Genomic DNA, 24,255 nt, shown 5'->3' on the forward strand with positions numbered 1-24,255 from the left:
AATTCTTGTAGGGTCAACTGAACAGGAAACCACAGTTTTATTATTACTCAAATCAGTCTCCCAAAAAATTAGGGGACTGGGGTTTGTTAAAGCTAATTTAGTGGGGAAGGGGCCAAAGAGTGGAAAGCACTGATTGGTCAGGTTGGAGATGAAATCACGGGGAGTTGAAGTTGTCCTCTTGCACTGAGCTCTTTCCTGGGTGAAGGCCACAAGACCAAATGAGCCAGTTTATTGATCTGGGTGGTGCCAGCCAATCCATCAAGTGCAGGGTTTGAAAAATATCTCAAGCACTAATCTTAGGTTTCACAATAGTGATGTTATCCCTTGGGAGAATTGGGGAAGTTTAGAATCTTGTGGCCTCTTGTTGAATTACATCTGATCCATAATTTATCATCTTGTGGATAACACTTAACCCTACAAAGGCAATCTGGTCCCCAGGCAAGAAGGATGTTTGTTTTGGGAAAGGGCTATTATCATCTTAGTTTCAAAGTTAAACTATAAACTAAGTTCCTCCCATGGTTAGTTCAGTCTACGCCCAGGAATAAACAAGTACAGTCTGGAGGTTAGAAGCAAAATGGATTGATTAGGTCAGGTCTCTTTCACTCTCATAATTTACTCACTTATAATTTTTGCAAAGGTGGTTTCAGTCTGACTTGAATACATGCATATTACAAGAGTTTTGGTGCAAAACAAAGGTCAAATAATAAGTATAACAGTCAAAAACAAAATGGAAGCAAAACAAAAGGAAAGAAAACAATAATAAACCTTCATCAACCATTGAGCTAATCTCACTTTCTGCTCTTTAATCATGAAAGCTCATTTCTAAGAAGGGATAATGAGGATAATGTCAGTTGCAAAATCATTTCAAATGATACTTTAAAAAATAAAGAAGACAGTTCTTCATTTGAATTGGCCTCAATGAGCTTTAATTACAGCAGTGTGAGCAACTAAAAAGAGCTAATTAGGAGGTATATCCTTGTTTAGGTACATTCCCATCAATGTGCTTTCATAAATGGTTTTCATTTGAAAAGAGATAATTTTTTTTAAAAATCTAAATAAGTACTTTATCTTTGTGGATAATGAGTGAACACAAATAGAGGCATTAAATAGCTGAAAAGGTGAAAGTAAATGTATTGAGGTTTTAAAAAACACAAATCAAATTCTTGTCTGTCTTAGTAGAGTCAGTTTGTTGACGCTAATCTGAACTCTTATTAAACAGCTGAAAGATGGTCTCCTGCCTGACTCCAACAGGGAGATGTTTACAAGCTCTTCAATTTCTGTGTAGCAGGGAGGATTGATTTAGTTATGAAGTCCTAGAAGTTGCAAAGGGCTTGCACCAGATCATATTAACTTTTGGGTGATTACATGTACAAATTCAAATGATCACTTATTGAACTATGCCTGAATTTGAAGCCAGAAGAGCTTGGAGATTTTATCTCTACATTATCCCAAATTTATCACCTTGGAGATATATCTGGTTTAATTTCATTTTTACCCCAAAAGACCTCAGGCATTTTGGAGGAATGAGAATGATCCATTTGATATTCAAATCAGCTAATGAACTACACATATAATATAATACTTGCTTACATTTATTGAACAATATGTGTCTGGCTCTGTACTTTGGGTTTTGCATAGATTTATTGAATCATTTCAACTTTCCTATAAATATGCATTAATTTCATCTATAACAACATCTTGCCCTGTCTTCAAACTAACTCTACTAAAAACACTAAAAAATGGCTCATGGGGAAAAACCCAAGCAAATCTGAAGAATGTCAGGCTTTGTGCTTTCTTTCTTCATTCACACACAAAAAGTATCAATTTATGCACTATGCCCTGAATCAGCAATATAGGGTACATCAGTCCTAGGGAGGTGGGGCAAGGGTCATAGTGATTATTTTTTCTGGGTCCCACAGGGTAATTGACTGGACCAGGTTATTATAATTTGCTCTGGGTCCTGGCCTCATATATACAGCTAGACCTGCTTTGCACAGTACTACACACACACATCCCAGATTATTAAACCTGTTTCTTAAAGTGGCCCCTGTGCTGCATACCAACCACTTTGGTTGCCCTTGCTGTGCCCTTCTTGCTTTTTATTTTGAATTGAATTTTTTACTGAGGTAATGGTAGATTCATGTGCAGTTTGTGAGAAACAATACAGAGAGAGCCTACGTGCTCTTTACTCAGTGTTATAGGTGGAATTGTGTCCCTCCCAACAACAGATAGGCTGAAGTCCTAACTACCAGTACCTGTGAATAGGACCTTATTTGGAAACAGCGGTCTTTGCAGATTTAATCAATTTAACATCATTAGCATGGGCCCTAATCGAATGTGACTAGTGCCCCTAAAAGAAGAGAAGAGACACAAAGATAGAGATACACAGAGGGAAGACAGCCACATGAAGATGGAGGCAGAAATTGGACTTATGCTGTCACAAACCAAGGAATGACTGTGGCTACCAGAAGCAGGAAGAGATAAGGAGGTTCCTTCCTTAAGAATCCTTGGAGACAACATGGCCCTGCTAACACTTGATTTGAGATTTCCAACTTCCAGAATTATGAAAAATCAAACGGATGTTGTTTTAAGCCACCCAGTTGGTGGTATTTTATTATCACAGCTCTAGGAAACTAATATGCCCAGTTTTCCCCAATGGTAACATTTTGCAAAACTATAGTATAATATCACAGACAAGATATTAACCTTAATACAATCCATCTTTCTTATATTTGCCAAAGTTTAACTTGGATCTATGTGTATGTTCAGTTCTATACAATTTTGTCAAATGCATAGGTTTGTGTATGGACCACCAAGTCAAGATATTAAATAGTTACATCACCAAAAGGATCCTTAGCAAACCCCTTTTAGAATCACCACAACTCAACTCTTTTCCATTCCCAGGGTGGATAGGAATCCCATCCTTAAGCACTGGCAATCAATAATCTGTTCTCCAGTTCTAAAAATTGTGCCACTTCAAAAATGCCATATAAATGAAACAGTAATCTTTTGAAACTGACTTTTTTTTCACTCAGCTTAAATCCCTGGAGATTCATTCAAGATGTTGTGTATCTGTGTCTGTGAAACCTTGCTGAAAATTTGATAGTAATTACATTAAACCTACACATTAATTTCAGGAGAATTAACATCATTACTATGTTGAGTGTTCCAATCTATGGACACAGTATCGGCCTTTATTTATTTAGGTCTCCTTTGATTTATTTTATCAACATGTTGTAATTTTCACCATATAGATCATACACATGTTTTGTTACATGTATATTGAAGTCTTTTTTCTTTACAGTCATTGCTAAATTGCAAGCCCAGTTTTGTAGCAAAAAGGGATTCAAGCACAGCATCTTTTCCCAAGGAATTCTTAGATAATAAGAGTGATGCTTTTGTAGCCTTCTCAATGTGTTAAAATGCATCTGAGCTTGTCATCAAATATTATACAGTACATTTGTATCTTATAGGAAAATACAATAAGGTAAACATGGAAACCTAGTTAAGACACTTTTGTTGGAATTCTGGACATTTTAGAAAGCAATATAATCAAACTATGATGTTTCAGCCCCTCATTGCTGAGATAATGCTAAAGAACAAAGGGAGGGAAAAAAAGCAGATGACCAGAAGGATTTTTGACCTCTAAAGCCTGAGAATAAGAATGCCAACCTATCCACTCTGTCATCACCCAATAAACTTGATAGATAGAAGACAATTCAACATCCTTTATCAGCTCAGTTGCCACATTTGGCCTCAGTTGCAGTTCACACTGGAATGTAAGCCACACTGGTCCAAAGTAAGAGGTAGGAAGTTTTAACTGGGCTAAAGAAACTGACCAAGTGGAAGGACTGACCCCTGTAGGTCACTGGCATTCTACAACAGTATACAAAGGTATGATAATCTAAGAAGAGTTTCAGACATATTCTGATATTCATTTAACATTTCATTCAGAAGTGGGATTACAGTGCTCTAATTCAGGTGGGTAGAAGTGCTATGGCTCTGGGTAATTAGCCTATTGCATCAATATGCCAGGTATTTGCTGCTAATGAAGGGACAGGATTCACTTCCATAGGAGAGGATGATGGCAAGGACAATGTAGAATGTCAGGGATCTACGGAATCACTTTATTCTCAACAGGAAACCAGGTATAGGCCAAAGAAATCCCAGGTATAACGCAAGAAGCAAAAACTGAATCAACATAGAGGCAAGCAGGGTTTGCAAAGGTTGTGCTGAGAAAGTATTCAGGAGCCCACACTGCAAAACAGGCACAATTAATGCCAGATCTATGGCAGGCAGGTCACCTCATGATTTGGAGGGCTAAGACTGCTGATGAACTCCAGAACCAGGTTAGAACTGACCAAGACTTCAAACTATACTACAAGGCTACAGTAACCAAAACAGCATGGTACTGGCACCAAAACAGAGATATAGACCAATGGAACAGAACAGAGCCCTCAGAAATAATGCCACATTTCTACAACCATCTGATCTTTGACAAACCTGACAAAAACAAGAAATGGGATAAATGGTGCTGGGAAAACTGGCTAGCCATATGTAGAAAGCTGAAACTGGATCCCTTCCTTACACCTTATACAAAAATTAGTTCAAGATGGATTAAAGACTTAAATGTTAGACCTAAAACCATAAAAACCCTAGAAGAAAACCTAGGCAATGCCATTCAGGACATAGGCATGGGCAAGGACTTCATGTCTAAAACACCAAAAGCAATGGCAACAAAAGCCAAAATTGACAAATGGGATCTAATTAAAGTAAAGAGCTTCTGCACAGCAAAAGAAACTACCATCAGAGTGAACAGGCAACCTGCAAAATGGGAGAAAATTTTTGCAATCTACTCATCTGACAAAGGGCTAATATCCAGAATCTACAAAGAACTCAAACAAATTTACAAGAAAAAAACAAACAACCCCATCAAAAAGTGGGCGAAGGATATGAACAGACACTTCTCAAAAGAAGACATTTATGCAGCCAAAAGACACATGAAAAAATGCTCGCCATCACTGGCCATCAGAGAAATGCAAATCAAAACCACAATGAGATACCATCTCACACCAGTTAGAATGGCGATCATTAAAATGTCAGGAAACAACAGGTGCTGGAGAGGATGTGGAGAAATAGGAACACTTTTACACTGTTGGTGGGACTGTAAACTAGTTCAACCATTGTGGAAGTCAGTGTGGCCATTCCTCAGGGATCTAGAACTAGAAATACCATTTAACCCAGCCATTCCATTACTGGATATATACCCAAAGGATTATAAATCATGCTGCTATAAAGACACATGCACACGTATGTTTATTGCAGCACTATTCACAATAGCAAAGACTTGGAACCAACCTAAATGTCCAACAATGATAGACTGGATTAAGAAAATGTAGCACATATACACCATGGAATACTATGCAGCCATAAAAAATGATGAGTTCATGTCCTTTGTAGGGACATGGATGAAGCTGGAAACTATAATTCTCAGCAAACTATTGCAAAGACAAAAAACCAAACACCCCATGTTCTCACTCATAGGTGGGAATTGAACAATGAGAACACATGGACACAGGAAGGGGAACATCACACACCAGGTTCTGTTGTGGGGTGGGGGGATGGGGGAGGGATAGCATTTGGAGATATACCTAATGTTAAATGACAAGTTACTGGGTGCAGCACACCAACATGGCACATGTATACATATGTAACTAACCTGCACGTTGTGCACATGTACCCTAAAACTTAAAGTATAAAAAAAAAAACCCACTCAGATTAACAGGAAGAAGAAATAGTACCCCACTTTTGGAGAAGACAAAGTGTCAAATAATTTGTAGCTATCTTTAACCTACCACACCATTTAGCTTATTTTTTTGTCTCTGTATTCTAGATGTTTTCTCTCCCTGATAGCTTCTGATTATAACTCAGATACTGCTGACCTTTCACAGGCCTAAACTTAATTCCTTATACATGGCTTCAAACCCATGTCAAGGGATTCTCTGCATGTAACCTTCAGCTTGAAATCTACTATTAATTACCTGCTTCTCTCTTTCCTCAATTCATGTCAATGAGAGTAAGAATGTGATTAGCTCAGATCATCATTTCATGCAAAGCCATGCATGTCATAGGTAACAAATAATCTATGCATTGGCACCATTTGATCAAGTGCTTACAATCCAATATCTGTAGCCAAGGGGGCAGGGTCATAGACATAAAATATGACTTTTTGGCTCATCTTTTTTGCATTTTCTGTGAGTATGGCAATGAAGTGCATGAGTAGAGTTGTTGCAAAGGTTGTGAATGCAGTAGACACCATAGTTCATTTTCCTAGAATAAATGGAGAACTTAGTGGTGCTGAAAATACTTATATAACTATCCACTGCATCTCAGATTATCAATACATTGAAGATATAACTGGTTTAATTGCTTCTCTTTTTTATATATCCTTCCAAAAACCTGGATGTGGCTTTCCTATAACATTTTATCTCCCTCTTTTCCCCTGAAAACTGCCCTTAAAATCCACATAATGCATTTCCTCTGAATAAAAATTGTATCATGATTTTCCCTGGAAGATGCAGTCTGCAAGTGAATAGTCTGGCCCTATCATGGTAACAGAAAAGAGGTAGCAATACATATATATGTGTTCCTTCCTGATTTCAAAGATGTTCTTGTTGACCAAACATTAGTCAGGTTTCTAAACCTTCTTTTCAAGTAAGCATCATCGATGGGCCTGGATCACCCAATTTCAGCAAGAATCCTGTTAAGTCAGTTCAGAAAGAATCCCCAAGCTCCATTTCTGATCACTCGATAAAATCAAATTTCTTGTCCCAGACATTCCCCTAGGGGATAACTGGACCCCCTAGCCTGCCTTCAGCAAGAATCTTGTCAAGTCAGTTTAACCAGAATCACCCCTTACCCCAATATTTCCTCTTAGTAATTTTCCTTGCAATGACCCCTACCATGCTCTTTGACTGTAAATCCTCACTTGTCCTTGCTGTATTCAGAATTGAGTCTAGTTCTATACTTAGGTCTCTTTTCTCCTATTGCAATAGTTCCTGAATAAAATCTGGTTTTATCACTTAAAAAAAAAAAAGAAATAGCCTGAAGGTAGAAAGCCTCAGCTTTTTCTTTTAACTGAATATTTTTGAGGTGGTGGAATCATATTAACTAAGGGAGCTGCACACAGCTCCCCATTAATGAGAGTTCAGTCAATATCAGGATGCATATTTTGTGATTCAATCCTCCCGGCAATACTAAGCAGTGAGCACCATTATTAATGCTATTTTAACATGAAAAAACAGGAGCAAAGGAAAGTTAAGAAATGTGTCCAAGGTCACATAGATGGGAGATCACAGAGCCAAGTTTCCAGTTTGTACAGCCTGACTCTAGAGCTTGCACACTTAGCCATTAGGCTATATTTTACTCCATTCTATTTTCTGGGTCACTTGAGTAAAAACCAACCCACTGGCTCCTACTGTAACACAAGTGAAACTATCCACTCTATCAAATCAGAACCTATTTTGCCCCTGGTTGTTTTTGTTTGTTCTTGTTGTTGTTGTTATTGTTGTTTTTCTTGAGACGGAGTCTCGCTGGGTCACCCAGTCTGGAGTGCAGTGGCACAATCTCGGCTCACTGCAACCTCCGCCTCCTGGGTTGAAGCGATTCTCCTGCCTCAGCCTCCCAAGTAGCTGGGACTACAGGTGCGCACTGTCACGCCTGACTAATTTTTGTATTTTTAGTAGAGATAGGGTTTCACCATGCTGGCCAGACTGTTCTCAAACTCCTGACCTCAAGTCAGGCTAATTTATTCAAGTATAGACGAGTAACTCCTGCTTGAATGATTTACCAAGCTACTATAAAATTGTCTTTAAAAGCCAGCTGCTAATCCTGTTTTGCATTTGGAACTTCCACTGAAAGATGGGAAAGGGATGGCTCAGAGTATAATTCTTTTTCAAAAGATCAACGTTAAAAAACAGAAAAATTTGTGTTAGGTTCCTGTTAAATATATATTAAAGATGAGTAGCTCAAGCAGTAGGCAAAAAACTAGCAAAACAAAGTTATATAAACTGTTCAAATCAGATAACATACAAATTGTGCACGGTCACTGGAGAAAGTAAAAACACCATTAATATTACAAGAGCTTATTAAAATATAATCCCTCAAATTACTAGTTACTAGTAATCAATTCATTATTAGTTATAAGGGCTGTTACCAAAAAAACACTACTTTCTTAGGCCACTCACAAACTGATTATTAAAACAATTTATAGGTCTGGATCTTAGACTGTCAATTTTATTTACATAACCACAGATGATTTTAATGTGCAGCCAGATTTGAAAAACACTGGTAGTTGATTACATTTTTTATGGAGAATCTCAATTTATTCATTCACTCTGAAGTATTAATAAGTAACTATGGCAATATCAATTTATGGCAATTGATATTTATGTGTATATATAGAGTATTATAATTCACTCACCTGTGTGTTCTATTCCCAGCGCTATGCTTAAACCAGTGACAAAACTTCCATGGCTTCAGTGCTTTATTTGTAAAATAAATGATAGTCAAAATTATTTTAAAACCGTTTCTACCTCTAAAACTCTAACCTAGTATTAATGATGTATCTCCAGGGTAAAGGACAGAAACCTGTGACATTTACCTGGGGTGTTTTGGTCAGCACCATCTGTTCATACCCCAAGAGATGTTCACATACTATTCTATACACACCACCACTACCACCGCCAACACGTACAAACCACAGGCCTAAAAAATAAGACACTAAAAGTCAGAAACCACTTTTTTTCATTCTTCCTTAATATCTCACAAAAAACTGCCATAAGTGGGTAGGAGGAAAGCATCTACAATTTCCTAAGCAAAGTTTTCAATAAGACAGGTCATCAGCTATCAGCTGCTGCATAAGAAACCATACTCAAAGTCAACGGCTTAAGGCCACAACCATTTTATAAGATCTCATGAATTTGGGAAGCCTTCAGCTAGATGATGCTTCTGCTCTACACAGCATTGACTAACCTCATTCAGTGGTATTTTGTAAAGCTGTTGGGCTAGTCTAGAGGATCCACGTAGTTTCACTCAGATGTCTGATGCCTTGGCTCCCTGGAAGGTGGGCTCAGCTAGAAACTCTCCCTCTCCTGTAATTTCAGAACCTCCGCAGGTAGTCTCTCTCCAGAAAGGCACTGAGCTTCTTACATGTTGGCTCAGGAATCCAAGACAGAATTTTTTTTTTTTTTTTTTTGAGAGGAGTCTCGCTTTGTCGCCTAGTCTGGAGTGCAGTGGCGAGATCTTGGATCACTGCAGCCTCCACTTCCTGGGTTCCAGCGATTCTCCTGCCTCAGCTTCCTGGGTAGCTGGGATTACAGGCACACGCCACCACGCCTGGCTAATTTTTGTATTTTTAGTAGAGATGAGGTTTCACCATGTTAGCCAGGCTGGTCTCAAACTTCTGACCTCAGGTGATCCACCCGCCTCAGTCTCCCAAAGTACTGGGATTACAGGCGTGAGCCACCGTGCCCAACTGACAGAATGTTTCAAGAGACAAGAAAGTTTCAGTTTAAGACTTGGGCCCAGAAAATGGCATGGTGTTAATTTCACTGTATTCTACCAGGCAAAGCACTCACAGAGTCCAGCTAGATTTAAGGAAAGGAAACATAAAACCCAGCCTCTCAATGGGTGAAATTCAAAGAATTTGCAGCAAGCTTGAATCAACAACAGAGTCTATCAATGCATCCTTCCAACATAGGGGAGGATTAAAATGCCCTGCCTTCACGGAGTTTTAATGCTAGCTTGGCTACTCTCTGGTTGAGTGGTTTAGGGTAAGTCCTTCTCTGAGCAAGTAGCCTCTCAGAGACTTAAATTTCTGCTATGTAAAATGAGATTTGTGATACTGCTGCGTAGCTCCTAATTGTGAGAATTACAGAAGAGAATTTGTAATGTGAAAATTTCACAGTATCTGGCACTTAGGTGATAGCTATAATGTGATTATTAAGTATAAGAAAATCTGTTAGCTCTTTTGAGATGCTACAAAAATGTTTTATATCAGGAAATTATGAGCAAAAGATTTACATTGAATAAATGTGAGTGTTCCAAAGTTGGGAGGAGAGAACATTTACATCCTGACTTGGGTTATCCTATGAAGCATTAGGAAGCTTCAGCCCTGAAGTCTGTTTCAGGTGTGACAGAGAAAGGTGAGGACCACAGACACAGCTATGCTAACCCTTTGACAGAGAAATGCACTGATTTTCTCAATAATATGGGAAAATGTATAATTATAGTCACAAAATTATTCCCTCTTGTTTTGTCAATGGAAAAACAAAACTCTTCTATGTATCATCTTCAGCCACATGGTGACACCTAATTCCACTCACACGCCTCTTCATGCACATATGTGGAACACTCATTTTCCTTCTTAAAAAAGTATATTCAAACATCCTTTGCAACGACTTCCCTGATTCTCTCAGACAGAATTTGTTCCCCACTCCCTCTATATTCTCATATCACTATGAATGAATGTTTATTGTACATATTATGTAGTATTGTGATTTGTTTTATGTAGTTGTGTATCCGTCTCCACTTCCCACTGTCCCATGAGTGTGTTGAGTGTGGGAACTGCATCATGAGTGCACAAGTGGGGCACTAAGCCCACGTGCCTGCCTGGAAATACATCACAGGTGAGCCCTAGAGTTGAACATGTCCTAGTCTCTTGCTATTCAAGTGTTGTACTTGGACCAGAAGCCTCAGAATCACCTGGGAGCCTGTTAAAGAATCTAAAACTACCCAAAACCTACTAAGTCAGAATCTGCATTTTAACAAGATCCACAGGGTATTCATGTGTGCACTTACATTTGAAAAGCATTGCTCTAGCATAAGCTGCAGTCTGGCTTCCCTCATTGAAACGTACCCAACCTTTCCTGACAGGAAATACCTAAAGACATCTTTTCAAACCCCTTTCTCAATTTCTGAAGCCAAATAATTTAGTATAGTTTGGTTAAAAAACATACATTTCTTTTTGACCACATACACATATGCTTTTTTAAAAATCTGGATTACTTCATAATTTTTATTTATTTTTTCACTTTTGTGGGTACATGGTAGGTGTATATATTTATGAGGTACATGAGATATTTTGACACAGGTGTGCAGTGTGAAATAAGCACATCATAGAGAATTAGATATCCATCCCCTCAAGCCTTTATCCTCTTATCCTCTGAGTTACAGATAATCCAATTACACTCTAAGTTATGTTACAATGTACAATTAAGTTATTATTGATGATAGTCATCCTATTATGCTATCAAATAATAGGTCTTGCTCATTCTTTGTAACTACTTTTTGTATCCATATACCCCCTCACCCCCCACTACCATTTCCAATCGGTGATAACCACTATTCTACTCTCTATGTCCATGAGCTCATTTGTTTTGATTTTTAGATCCCACAAATTTTGTGCCTGGGCTATTTCACTTAACATAACGACCTCCAGTTCCATCCATGTTGTTGCAAATGACTGGATCTCCTTCTTTTTTTATGATTGAATACTACTCCATTGTGAATATGTACCACATTTTATCTATTCATAAAGAATAAAGAATATCTATTCAAGGACTTTGGGACTTTTGGACCTTTGACCTCAGACTGAAGGCTACACTGTCAATTTCCCTAATTTTGAGGTTTTGGAACTCAGACTGGCTTCCTTGCTCCTCAGCGTGCAGACAGCCTATTGTGGGGCCTCACTTTGTGATTGTGCAAGTCCATACTCCTTAATAAACTCCCCTTTATATATACATCTATCATATTAGTTCTGTCCCTCTAGAGAACCCTTACTAATACAGGCAAACACTGTCCTGAGTGCTTTACCTGCATTGGTTCATTTCATTTTACAACAAGTTTGAGAAGCTGGTATTATTATCCCCATTTTACAGATGAAGCAACTGAGATTCAGAAAGGTAAAGTGTTTTTCTCAAGGTGTTGTGAAAAAAATCATCATTTTTAATTTTTAAGCCTTATTACATATTATGTTTACATCTGAAATTAATTTATGGAAATAATTTTCTGGAGGATGTAACGATAAGCATCAGCAATGCCTTAATAGGGGTGTTGTCAATTGACACATTAGGGATGTCCAATACATGAGGACTGACCTGTAATAGAGTCAATTCAGTGCCAACACCAGTTTCTGATGGACTATGAGATATCAATCTTCTTCTTCATTTACTGTCAACACAACAAGTGTTTCAATATGTAACCTTAGCTTCTATGGTGCTTAGTAGAAAGCAGACCAATCAGAAGGCTTCACAGAGAAGCATCCTGGGCATCTTACAAGGCTGTGCTACAGGTTCTCCTATAGGTGGTCCAAGTGAATATTAGATTCCTTCTCTGGGTGAAAGAGTAGCCACTTAAGCAACAGTCCATGTGCTTTGAAACCTCCTTCACCTCACTGCTGAGAAGATTAAACTCTTACTTTTGTTTTAGCACCCAGGAGGAGGTGATCAGAGACTATCCTGAATGTGACAAGTTCTTGTCAATCACTCTGAGAGCAGGAGGTGAGGAGAGAAAGAGTTTTGAATCCTCCTGGAGAATTTATGCCTTTGAAAAGAGACCACTTGAATGTCCAACATCCTAGGATACTATTTAAAAATTATTGTCTTTGTATCTCTCATAACCCATTCCACTGAGTGTCAATTTTGCTAGTTACCATAAAGTGACTAGACTACCTTCATGACATTCCACCTTAGAGTCACATCATTCAGTTATTTCCTCATGTATGAGGTTAGGGCATTTTTGGTGCTGTGATTTAAAGCAGAATTACCATACAGCCTTAAAACACACTTCAAGTCAAGCATCTGTCCCCAGCTTCATTGCCTGTTAGAATTCTGTTGTGAAAGGCAAAAGAGAGGGGTAGTGCAGCAGTAGAGACAGTGCAGCTCTTCCCAGAGCTCTTCACCAGACAGGGCAGTGAAACTTGATTTCACCATTTGCTGGCCGGGTAGCCTGAGGCAAAGTCAGTCTTTGCATCTCAATTTCTCATTTGTCAGTCAAACATAAAATACCCAAGCTTGATGGGATTTTGCAAAGAGTAAGGAAAAAAGGAAGAAAAGGTATATAGACTGTATTAGTCTGTTCTCATGCTGCTAATGAAGATATACCCAAGACTGGGTAATTTATAAAGGAAAGAAGTTTAATTGACTCACAGTTCCACATGGCCAGCAAGGCCTCACAGTCATGGTGGAAGGCAAAGGAGGAGCATAGTCACGTCTTACATGGTGGCAGGCAAGAGAGCATGTGCAGGAGAACTCCCTTTCATAAAACCATCAGATTTCATGAGACTTATTCACTGTCACAAGAACAAGATGGGAAAAACCCACCCCCATGATTCAATTACCTCCCATGCGGTCCCTCCCATGACACATGGGGATTATTACAATTCAAGGTGAGATTTGGGTGGGAACACAGAGCCAAACTATATCATAAACCATGGGCACTCAACATTATAAGCTAAATTTGTAAAAAGCATTAAATCTTCTTAGTTAAGATTCTCTGAAAACATGCTCTGGAATAGAGCTTTTCCTAAAGGAGATTTTTGGTGAGTACACTCAAAATCATCCTATGCAAGGTAATGAAGGAAGTGGCATTGGAAGAGGAAGAAGTTGGACTGTGATGAAGGTTCAATACAAGGCTCAGATGACACCATGGGAATCTCTGGAGTCTTGATAATCTATCAGAATTGTTTAAATTGAGGCAAGGGAACTCAATTTGTTCCTTGATACCAACCTATCTTTGGATGAACGCTGTCCTTGGGAAGAATCATAACCCTGGGCAGGACAGCTCCCTTCAGCAGAGAGTGATGCTAGAGACAGACACAGATGTGAGTCCCAGCAGTTAACATTTCTGGTAGATTGGGGAATGAATGGCTCTGTCCTGAAACAGAAATCTGGCCAGGGCACTATATTATCCACTACTGATGCAAATGCTCCATAGGCAGAATTCTGACTCCAGGCCATTGGGAAAACCCATATTGATGCTAAATCCAATGAGACATAGCAATGGTGCCTTTGTGTTTCCAAACACAACCTCAGGACTGGACTTTCCCCTAATTCTATCTTAAGCTCAGCACAATGCAGAATGTCAACTGTATGACCCTTTGTGTACCCTAAAGTGAAAGGTCTAGATGTGCAAAAATTGGATCAGTTCTGTCACTGATAGATTCCCAATACCTATCACAGAGCCTGCACATAATAGTGGTTCAACAGTTGTTGAATAAATTAGTATACATAAGAGCTGGATTGACTCTGAAGACAGACATAGAAGAAACATCAGAAAAGGAAATGTGGAGGCCTTTCTTCACCAAATATAGATTCTGGTAAGTCACTCAAGTTAATTCAGAGTCTATTATACATGTTTCAAAAAAAGTAAAGACTTAATGACAAAGAATGATGAATAACCCCAGGAAAATAATGTACATCTGAAACTTAGTCTTTTTATATCCCATAATGAGTGTAGCCGCAAAGATGTTTTTGATAATAGTCATTAAAGCTCTCCAGGTTTGAAGCAAAAGAAAGTCAGAAATCCATTTCCCATAATGACAGCCACCAATTTTCTCACAATCATAAAGGAGATGCAGAATTAGCTCCATAATATCTGCTCTTTAAAAATGTCAGCCTAGTATTACTAAGGAAACACAACCCAGGCACAAGAGCCAGCTTCTCATGCAACACATTTCATGGATATGCTGACTTGGCTAATGCTTCTGCGATTGTACCAAAGGATGAGGTGACATCTGCCTAGAGCTTGAGAGAAACTAAATTTATGTGGTCAAAAATGACATGTAGCCTTCCCTGTGAAATGTAGTTTTTCAAATTTCTACTTTTAACGTGATTTACATCACAGAAAACACTGAGAGCCAGTCATGCCTTTGATTTTGGTGTAATTATTTTTAGGCTGAAAGATATTTACTGTCTTTCTATTACTTTTGCCCATAAGCATATCAAGTTTTTCTTTTCTATTCTCTCTGTTTAAAAGATGGAAATAGAAATTTCTCAAAAAAGTATTTTCAGAAGCAAAAGATTACCAAAAGTCTCATCAGAAGAGGCAGTGTTATGCTATTGCAGCCTAGGGAGTATTCTAAAATCTGACAGAGCCTGGCTTGGTGACTGGGGCAGGCAGAGTCACATGAATGCCTAAGTTCTAATTCACCTTCCAAGGTGCTGGCTGGGAACTCTCACCAAGACTGCTGCTATAGCTCCCAACTCGTCTCCCTGCTTCCTTCCCTCTTGGTCCCTTTAATCCACCCTCCACAAACAATCAGTGTGAGTTCATTCAGCAAAATCAGACTTTGTCACTCCTCAGCCTGAACTGTTTCAATGCCTTTCCTGACTCTTAAAATAAAAATAAAAGCTCAATGCCATGTCCTTTGTAGTACTTATGATCTGACTCCAATTCTTTGACCAGGATAACTTTATGAAAGGTTTGAGAGAGAACAGTTGGTATTTGTCTACACGATAAGGGTCTAAGAAATGCACCCTGGAAAGTGACCAGCAGACCTCTAGGCACTACCTCTCTCATCTCCCATGAACCACTCGTCTCTGAGCCCACAGGCCCTAGCTCCATATCTTAAATAGGCCTAGTGTGTGGTTGTTTGCTTTTTTACTAAACTTTTCTTTGGCACTGGACTTGGAACAGAGACAATAGAGCTGAAGTGGAATTCAGACTTGACACTTGGCAAAAGTACAGTGTTCACTCTGATGATTCTTGCATTTGATACTTTTGTAGCTTTTAATTTAATATAAAAAACTGACCCCTACACCAACATTCTAAACCATCCATCCCAGTTAGAGGCACATACTACCATGCAAGAGAAAGTTCTATTAAGAGCCTCTTGTGTTTAAGCAATGAACTTAGTATGAAGAGAACTGATTATTTACTTTCAGTTCCACAGCTCAGTTGCCCTTAGCTTTTTCATGTATAAGTGTCTATTTCCACAGCTGAAGCTCCAACATGTTTTGGTGTGTTTGGTGAGTAGGTGGGACTAGCCAGCATTTTACTCCCCATCTAATTCCTGTGGTAATTGACAGAGAAAAAATCTTAGAAAACCTTCAGGGTCATTGTGCTTACATTAAGAACACATAGAGAAGGAATCTGTGATAACTTCTAGAGTTTCATGGGAGATTCAGGAAAGAGACGACCCTGGTTAAAAACAGCAAGCAGTGTCAATGAAAGTGGAAGAGGTGGAGCTGCTACTCAGAATCTTCACCATAAAAGAAAAGATAATCTGCAAAGATGAAGCCCAGAGACCAAGAACGCTGATCTCTGAGAGCCTCACTGATCCCTGTGGAAGGCTTCTTTCTTCCTTATTTATTCAATAAATATTTCATTACACGGTCAAGTTTATTGATTTATTCAACTGTAGCACACAAGGTACCCTAGCTGTGTTGTGTAGAAATATTTATGATTACTTAATGATACATAATCCATTATTATTAATTAACATATAATAACTTGAACTTCTCTTCTGATAGCTGTGAGAACAAGCTACTTACCAATCAACCAAAATTTTTAACGCTGACATAGTGAGACGAACCCAATCATTTTCATCAGATTTATTGGATGACAGCCTCATTGCCAGATCTCACAATGAAATGCAATCTGGAATAATGTGAAGGTATTAAATTTATAGTTGGGTTATTAACTGTAGCTATGAAATAAGAAATGATAAAGATAGTGACTTCAAAAGTTTTAGAAATGCATGTTGGAGGAACCTATCATCTGACAGGAACTCCTTCTCACATGTCTTTCATGTGTTTTCAGAATAATAAAGATTTAGAAGTTATTTTCTAAAAAAACTAAGAAATATTTTTTAAAATTAAACAACAAAAATTCTCAGAGATACATAAGCAGTGTTATCAAATAAGCAAGGATTGTGGAAAGTTCTTATACAGTTTTCCAGCAAAAGTGAGAAATTGATAGCACTTTCATGAAGAAAAGAAATTCCAAACTTACACTATAAATGAAAACTCATACTATAGTCTGTGTTTGGAATGTTTTATTTGGAGAAAAAAGTGAGTCACTCAGCAAAATCTCAGAAGCAAAAGAGTTTTAGAATCATAGCCTTCAGCAATGGGATTCATGACAAGTCTCTCTGTCTGCAGGATGTAATCCCTTCTTGAATTTAGAATGGTGTGCCTCCTAAAAAGGATCCCTGCGGGAGTTCTGAAGTACTTTAGGGGAAAGTACCAATAAAATTATCATTGATTCTATTTACCCTGCTACAGCACATTTAGAACTAGGCTTTTGACTGCAGTACTATTTTTCCTTCCTCAAAACTCACTAAGAGTTTGAAGACTTGGGTAACCTATTTAACCTGTTTCTTCTCCATGTCTATGAAATTGGTTAATAACACTATTTGGTAGAATGATTTTGAAGATTAAATAAGTAAATAAAATTAAACCCTTAAAGTAGAGACAGTTTAAAAGAGTTTTTAGTGATAGCTGTCACATTAAAATCATCATCACCATCATTTACCAACAACTATGGGTTCTGAGCTACTTAGGGTTGACTTTATGGTAAAGGAACCCTTCATACTTCAAGAAAGTAGCATCAACTGTGTCTCACAAATATTTCGTGATGTATGCTTTCATGATGTATGCTTTAACTGTGTATGCTAAATGTTCTGAGTAAACAAAACTGTCTCCACTACTTTGATGACATATGGTTGGACAAAGGCCTGATTGTGAGCTGAAAGCAATTATACATTGGCCAAATATGCAGAAGGCAAACCATCTCTGAGGTGGCATATATACAATTCTTCCCAACAAGAGTAATCCAAATCAGATGGGCAAAGGAACCCCACTTGAAATATCTCTTTTTAGAATGTAAGCATGGAGAAATTGGCAATGAGCACGATGATCACTGTCTTAGTCCATTTTCTGCTGCTATAATTGAAACTGGATAATTTATTTAAAAAACCCAGAAATATATTTCTCAAAATTCTGGAGGATGGGAAGTCCAAAATCAAGGCACCAGTAGGTTTTGATGTCTAGTAAGAGCTCAATCTCTGCTTCCAAATATTAAACAGTACCTTGAACACAATGTCCTCTGGAGGGGAAGAACGGTTCCTTGCATGGCAGAAGAGTACAAGGAGAAAATCCACTCCCACAAGCCCCTTTTTATAGTAGCATTGATTCATTCATCAAGGAAACACCCTTATAAGCTAAACACCTCCCATTAAGCTTCATTTTCCAATACCACTGCATTCTAAAACCTAAGTTTTAGAATGGATAAAACATTCAAACCATAGCAGTCACTAAACTTAAGTATAAATCAAATGAACCTATGCAATTTTTGTGGTTCTACTTGAGAACCTAGAACTCTCAGTCTTGGTGCTGATAGCCAATGCTCTTGAAGAAACGACATCTTTTGCTGTCCTGTAGTGTGTTGTATTTGTACATACATACTATAGCACATACTATAGGGTATATGCACACTATAGACACTACATATATTCTCCTTAACTTGCAGATGGCCATTTTCTCACTGTGTCCTAACATGATTTTCCTCTGTACACTCAGGTCCCTCATGTCCCTGTGTGTCTAAATTTCTTCTTGTAACGACACCAGTCTAATTGGATTAGACTTATTGGTTAGATTTATGTGTGAAGTTGGCTGGGCCACAGAACCCAGATGTTTGGACAAACATTTTTCTGAATGTTTCTTTGAGGGTGCTTTTGAAAGAGATTTACACTTAAATCAATAGGTTTTGGGTAAAGCAGATTGCCCTCCATAATGTGTGTGGGCCACATCCCATCCATTGAAAGCCTGAAGAGAAGAAAAGGCTGGCCTTGCTCAAGAAACAGGGAATTCAGCCATCAGATCAACTCAGACTTCATCAGCAACATCACCACCAGCAGTCTGCCTTTGAACTTGAACTGCACCTCTTTCCTGAGTCTCTAGCTTGTGAGCTTCCTCCATGAGATTTTGTACTTGCCAGGCCTCCCTGAGAGCCAATTATGTAATAACCGCCCCCACCCCCCACCACACACACACACACACACACACACACACACATATTGAATAGGTGCACATTTCAAGCTAGAAATAAACTGGGGAAAATGTAGCCCAGGAACGACTGGCAGCCAAATGTGGCCCAGAGGCAAAGCCTGACCAATAATGAAATTAATTAATAAATGATGTTAATATTATTAAACTGAACAACAGTGTGGAAAAGAAGGCATTTTTTAAGCCCTCATGACCAGCTATTCTTGGGCCTGCTGGCAAAGAGTGTAATTCAGTGGGTCTGGGGAGAAGCCTTGTAAATTAAATTTTAAGAAGCACTCAGATTCTCACTATAAAGTCATTATATAGAGTATACTTTGAAACACCATGACTTGTCTCTCTGACTTCACTCTGGACACAAATTCTCTCCTAATCTGGCTCTTCTGCCAACTAAAGGCCAAATAACCCCATCTGGTTACCTTAGCTCAGTGAATGTCGGTGCGTGGCCTTTTAAGCTGGAAGTTCTCCCACACCAACTTACATTAACTTACACAGACATGCATACAAATTTGAGCCTCTACTTCTTCAATAGTTATGTTTTTTAAATGCTGGATTCTATTTATTTACCTGCAGGAAAGGCTGATTCTCACCCCTAACACAGGGTTTGCACACAGAAGTGCATTATTGAATAAGTGTGTGACCTTTTGCGATAATACCAGCAACGTTCTTTCTTTGGTGATCCCTCTGCAGGTATCATTTTCCCTGTTTCTATGATTGTTATGAGACCCAAGTAAATAATTTTAATTTCATGACTGTCAGCTTGGAAAGCTGTTGAAGAAGGATTTTTTTTTTTTATCTAATGCATCTAAGTTACTGATAGGGTCTTAGAATTGGGGTTCCTTCAGACACTACATTTTCTGGGATTAGCTTTGTTCTTGGTGATCAGAGAAACACATATACGTGTTTACACTCACAATTAAGGAATGTAAAGTAACAAATATACAATTTTTTAACAATGTAAATAAATTTGTTTCTTTTGAAGAAAAATGACTGGAGGAGATATCCTCAATCTCTTCACTGATAATGAATTGGGGCAGTACATAACAGCTAGGGAAATAGTCACTGTAGCAGAAATAGCATAACAGCAAAATTAATTTGGTGATGTAACTATCTTTTTCAAATAGCCCCTATTCTGTTGTTGTACCTGTTCATGAGTTACAGGAACCCCACCTATTTCCACTTTCTTCGTTTTTATTTTTCTTTTATTTTTCTTGTGAAACACGGTCACACTCTGTTACCCAGGCTAGAGTACAGTGCTGTGGTCATAGCTCACTGCAGTTTTGACCTCCTGAACTCGCGGGATCCTCTTGCCTCAGACTCTCTAATAGCTTGAACTACAGACAACTTACCCAGCTCTTTTTTTTTTTTTTTTTAATTTTTGTTAGAGACAGAGGTCCTGTTATGTTGCTCAGGTTTGTCTTGAAATCCTCACCTCAAGTGATCCTCCCTCCTCAGACTCCCAAATTGCTGGGATTACAGGAATGAGCCACCATACTCAGCCTCTGTTTTCTCATATTAGCAAAGATTCTGGAAAATATTACAAATCATTCAGGGAAGAAAAAAGAAATGAAGAATGGCATTTTCTAAGACTAGCTGTAGATGCCTGCAAATCTCCTATTTTCCTGAGGTTAATCCTTTCTTTTTCCGTTGCAATTTAAACTTGAAAAAATATTTATGGGTAAATTAAATTATCAGTCTCACATTTCTCAACAAAGAGATTTTTGTCTTGCCTCTATCAAAGTATTTTGCAATAATGATTTTTTCATTTTCACCTTTTAGTGCCACACAATCTGTATTGTTAATATACTTCAAGAAGACATTGTCAATATGTGCACTGAAGGAATATAAAGAAAAATCTCACCTTGGCCAGCCAATCTGTAGAGTCTATGGGGATGTGCAGTGCTGTTAATTCCTCTGAGCTCTATCTGTAGGAATGATGAATTCTAGCCATATGGAGGACAGTGAGGTTAAATTAATTAGGTTCTTCTATTACACTGCAGTATTCTGGAAATGGTGGCCATTTTCCCTTTAGATGTCATCATTTCTGGATCTAGTTAGCAGCTGATAAAATTAAAGAGGAGATCATGTAAATTTAACAATACAAATAACACTTCCCTTCATGTATATTGAAAAATGCATGAAGAGAAGGATCAGCCAAGTTGTACCTGCCCACAGTGAAAAAAGGATATAATATAATTCATATTTTAAAAGAATAAAGTAGAACCAGTAGAACAAAGGATATAATTCATATTTTAAAAGAATAAAGTAGAACTTGGATTCTTCAGTAAGTTCTTGAATCCATACTGTTCTTGGTAACATTAATATATGTAGTTACAAACTGTTGCCAATAAGAAAGAAAATATCCTCTGCTGTGTAGCCTTCTAAACACTTGTTAAAGAATTATGCCCTTTTTTTCATTTGGAATTATAATTTTGATTGTCTGCTATATCTTAGAATCTCCAATGGATCATAAGTATACACACTTAATTCCTTAGACTAATCACCTGAGTTGAAATACAAGGTCACATTAGCAGACCCAGTAACATCTCTTATCTTGTGAAAAAAGAGCACATATAGGCATAAAAATAACATCAATTATGATATTTATTCTGCTGCTGCCGAAACAGAATAAAGAGACTGGTAGGCTAATGAATTATAGTATTAAAAACAGATGTGTTCCTATTGCATTAGAGAGTAAGAATGTACTATTAACAGGTGACAAACTGTACATTCTAATAAAAATAGTACAATTTTTAAAAAATTTTTAAACCTTTCAAGGAGTATTTTTTTACTCTTATAGTTAATAAAATTTTTTTACTGGAAAAAAAGGCCAACAATATCTTGAACTCCAGGGCTCAAGCTGTCCGCCTACCTGAACCTCCCAAAGTGCTGGGATTACAGGTGTGAGCCACCACACCCAGGCTGCCTTATATATTTTGTAATAGCCTTTGGCCAAGGGTAACACAACCTGATGTACAATATTAATTTCAAAAAATGAGTAGAGAGTAATATGTCATGAAGAAAAAACAGGGCACTAAAGTAAATAAAGATAAAGCAGCCAAAAGAATGGCAGACATAGTCTTGAGCTTAGAAAGTAGATGGGAAAGACAAATGAGACATTCTCTAAACCCAGTAAGTTCTCAGACGTGGATAAAAGGAGGGAGTAGGAGACAGAGAGTAAATGAGAGGCAGAGCTACTAGAGAGCAATGTCTATTGTCCACAAGATTTGAAGAACTTTTAATATAGAGGAATGTTGGTTCAAAATTCTGAGTTTATCTACCTACTCCCTCTCCCATCACCAGAATTTTATCCCAACTTCCACCTCTCACACAATAAATTTGGAGCAGGGAGTAATTTTCTGCCTGGGAAATACTTTCATTTAATAACTAAATATATTAATGACAACATTTTAACTAATGAATCCTTTTGATCCTATGACTCTCCTCAATTTGTCCAAGAAGACCATTCTCCCAAGATTGCAAGAGCCGTTGGATGGTTTTATCATTACTGCAGGGAAGATTTACTCAACCTCTTGTGAGTGAAGGTTTCTATTGGGAAGCCAACCCCTCCTCAGATTTCTCTGCCCCTTACACCACTCAGCTACAAAAATAGTCTCAAACATAAATTTAGATCTAGAAAAAATATATTATGGAAATGGAAATGATGCACATAATCATAAAAGACTGAATTTTATTGAGACTTCTTCCTCTATCCATTCTGGGTGTCCTGAGAATATGTGCTAAAAGGTTTCCCCCCACCCACCCACATGAAGGGATGTATACACATTATTATTGATCTTAGATACTTAGTACAAAAATACATTTCTTTCTGAGTGAATGATTGAATGAATGAAATGAGAGTAACTGGGAGGCCAAATCAACACGCAGAAATAATCGTTAATGTTGCTTTATCAGCTGTGTTCAATTATCATTTAATAATGACTTTCATTAAAATTGGCTCATTTATGGCCAAGTTTAGAATTAGAGCAAAGAATAGTTGTCATAGTTCAGACTCCCCAGGAAGCAGGCACAAAGACAGTATTTCTGTGGAATTTATTAAGGGAGTGCTCCCAAAAGAAACCAGGAAGAGGGCAAAAGAAGCAGGAAAGATAAGAGGAAGAAGCCAAGCAGGGTGCAGTTTTAGACATCACACTAGACTTCAGCTGAGGCTGCAGGGGGCTGTGGAGCACACTTACACGTTACAGGGCCTGTAAGGCAAGGGAGCTAGCTGGGCTTTCATATTCCTTTGCAAGTGCCTGGCAACTCTCCAACTGGAATTAAACTCCCAGGCATTTCTGGCTCCTGGTGTGTCTGATCAAAGGGTTCCAGAGGCCCCAGGGTGGTCCTCTGAATAGGTTGCTGGTGTGAGCCCTAAGGAGGCACTAACAGACAGGCAGGCTTTACCCACGGAACTGGTAACAGAGATCTCAGGGATGACAACAGCATTTGCTACAATATTTAAAACCACTGGGGAAACCTGAAAGCACTTATTATATCATCAAACAGAACTGAACTTAAGGCGCACCTGAGCACTTACACCTGTGCCACATTAGCCAAATTACTGCAGCTTCTTGATCCTCAGTTTCCCCATATGCAGAATGAATGTGATAGTAACTGCCCCCATATGTTTACAAAGACCAAATTAGAAAACATGTACAAAGCAATGTAAAAGAGTGCCTTCTATATAACTACTCGATAAGTGTTCATTATCATTATCATCATCACCATGCTCTTCCTCCTCCTCATTGTCCTCATCATCCTCAACATTGCTGAAATGAGAGAATATTTTGGTAAAATTCAATATTTTGACATTTCTCTAATGCCTAAATTCCAAGTTTTCTTGTGTTTTCTGGTCCAAAATATTCAACTCTCTAGCTTCAAGAAAGATGCTTGCTCTTCTCTTTCCACTTCATCCTTCTTTTTTTACTTCATCCTTCTCTTTCCACCTCTGATTCTCATGTCTGTGTTTCCCCTGACCTTACATTTAGAGCCAGCCAATTCATTATTCAGCCAGTACCAGGCAGACTCAGAGAGGAGCGTGGATCCAAAACTAATAGATATTGTCAGTTATTTGCACACTGAAATTAAGGAGATCATTGCCAGCTCCATGGAAGTCTGCCAGAAAGCACAAGTGACAAAGACCTCTGGCAGCAACAATCCTGGGATGATCAGGCTTTATTAAAAGGCAGTG

The sequence above is a fragment of the Pongo abelii genome, chromosome 8 (genome assembly GCF_028885655.2).
Source record: "Pongo abelii isolate AG06213 chromosome 8, NHGRI_mPonAbe1-v2.0_pri, whole genome shotgun sequence".
NCBI classification, from domain to species: Eukaryota; Metazoa; Chordata; class Mammalia; order Primates; family Hominidae; genus Pongo; species Pongo abelii.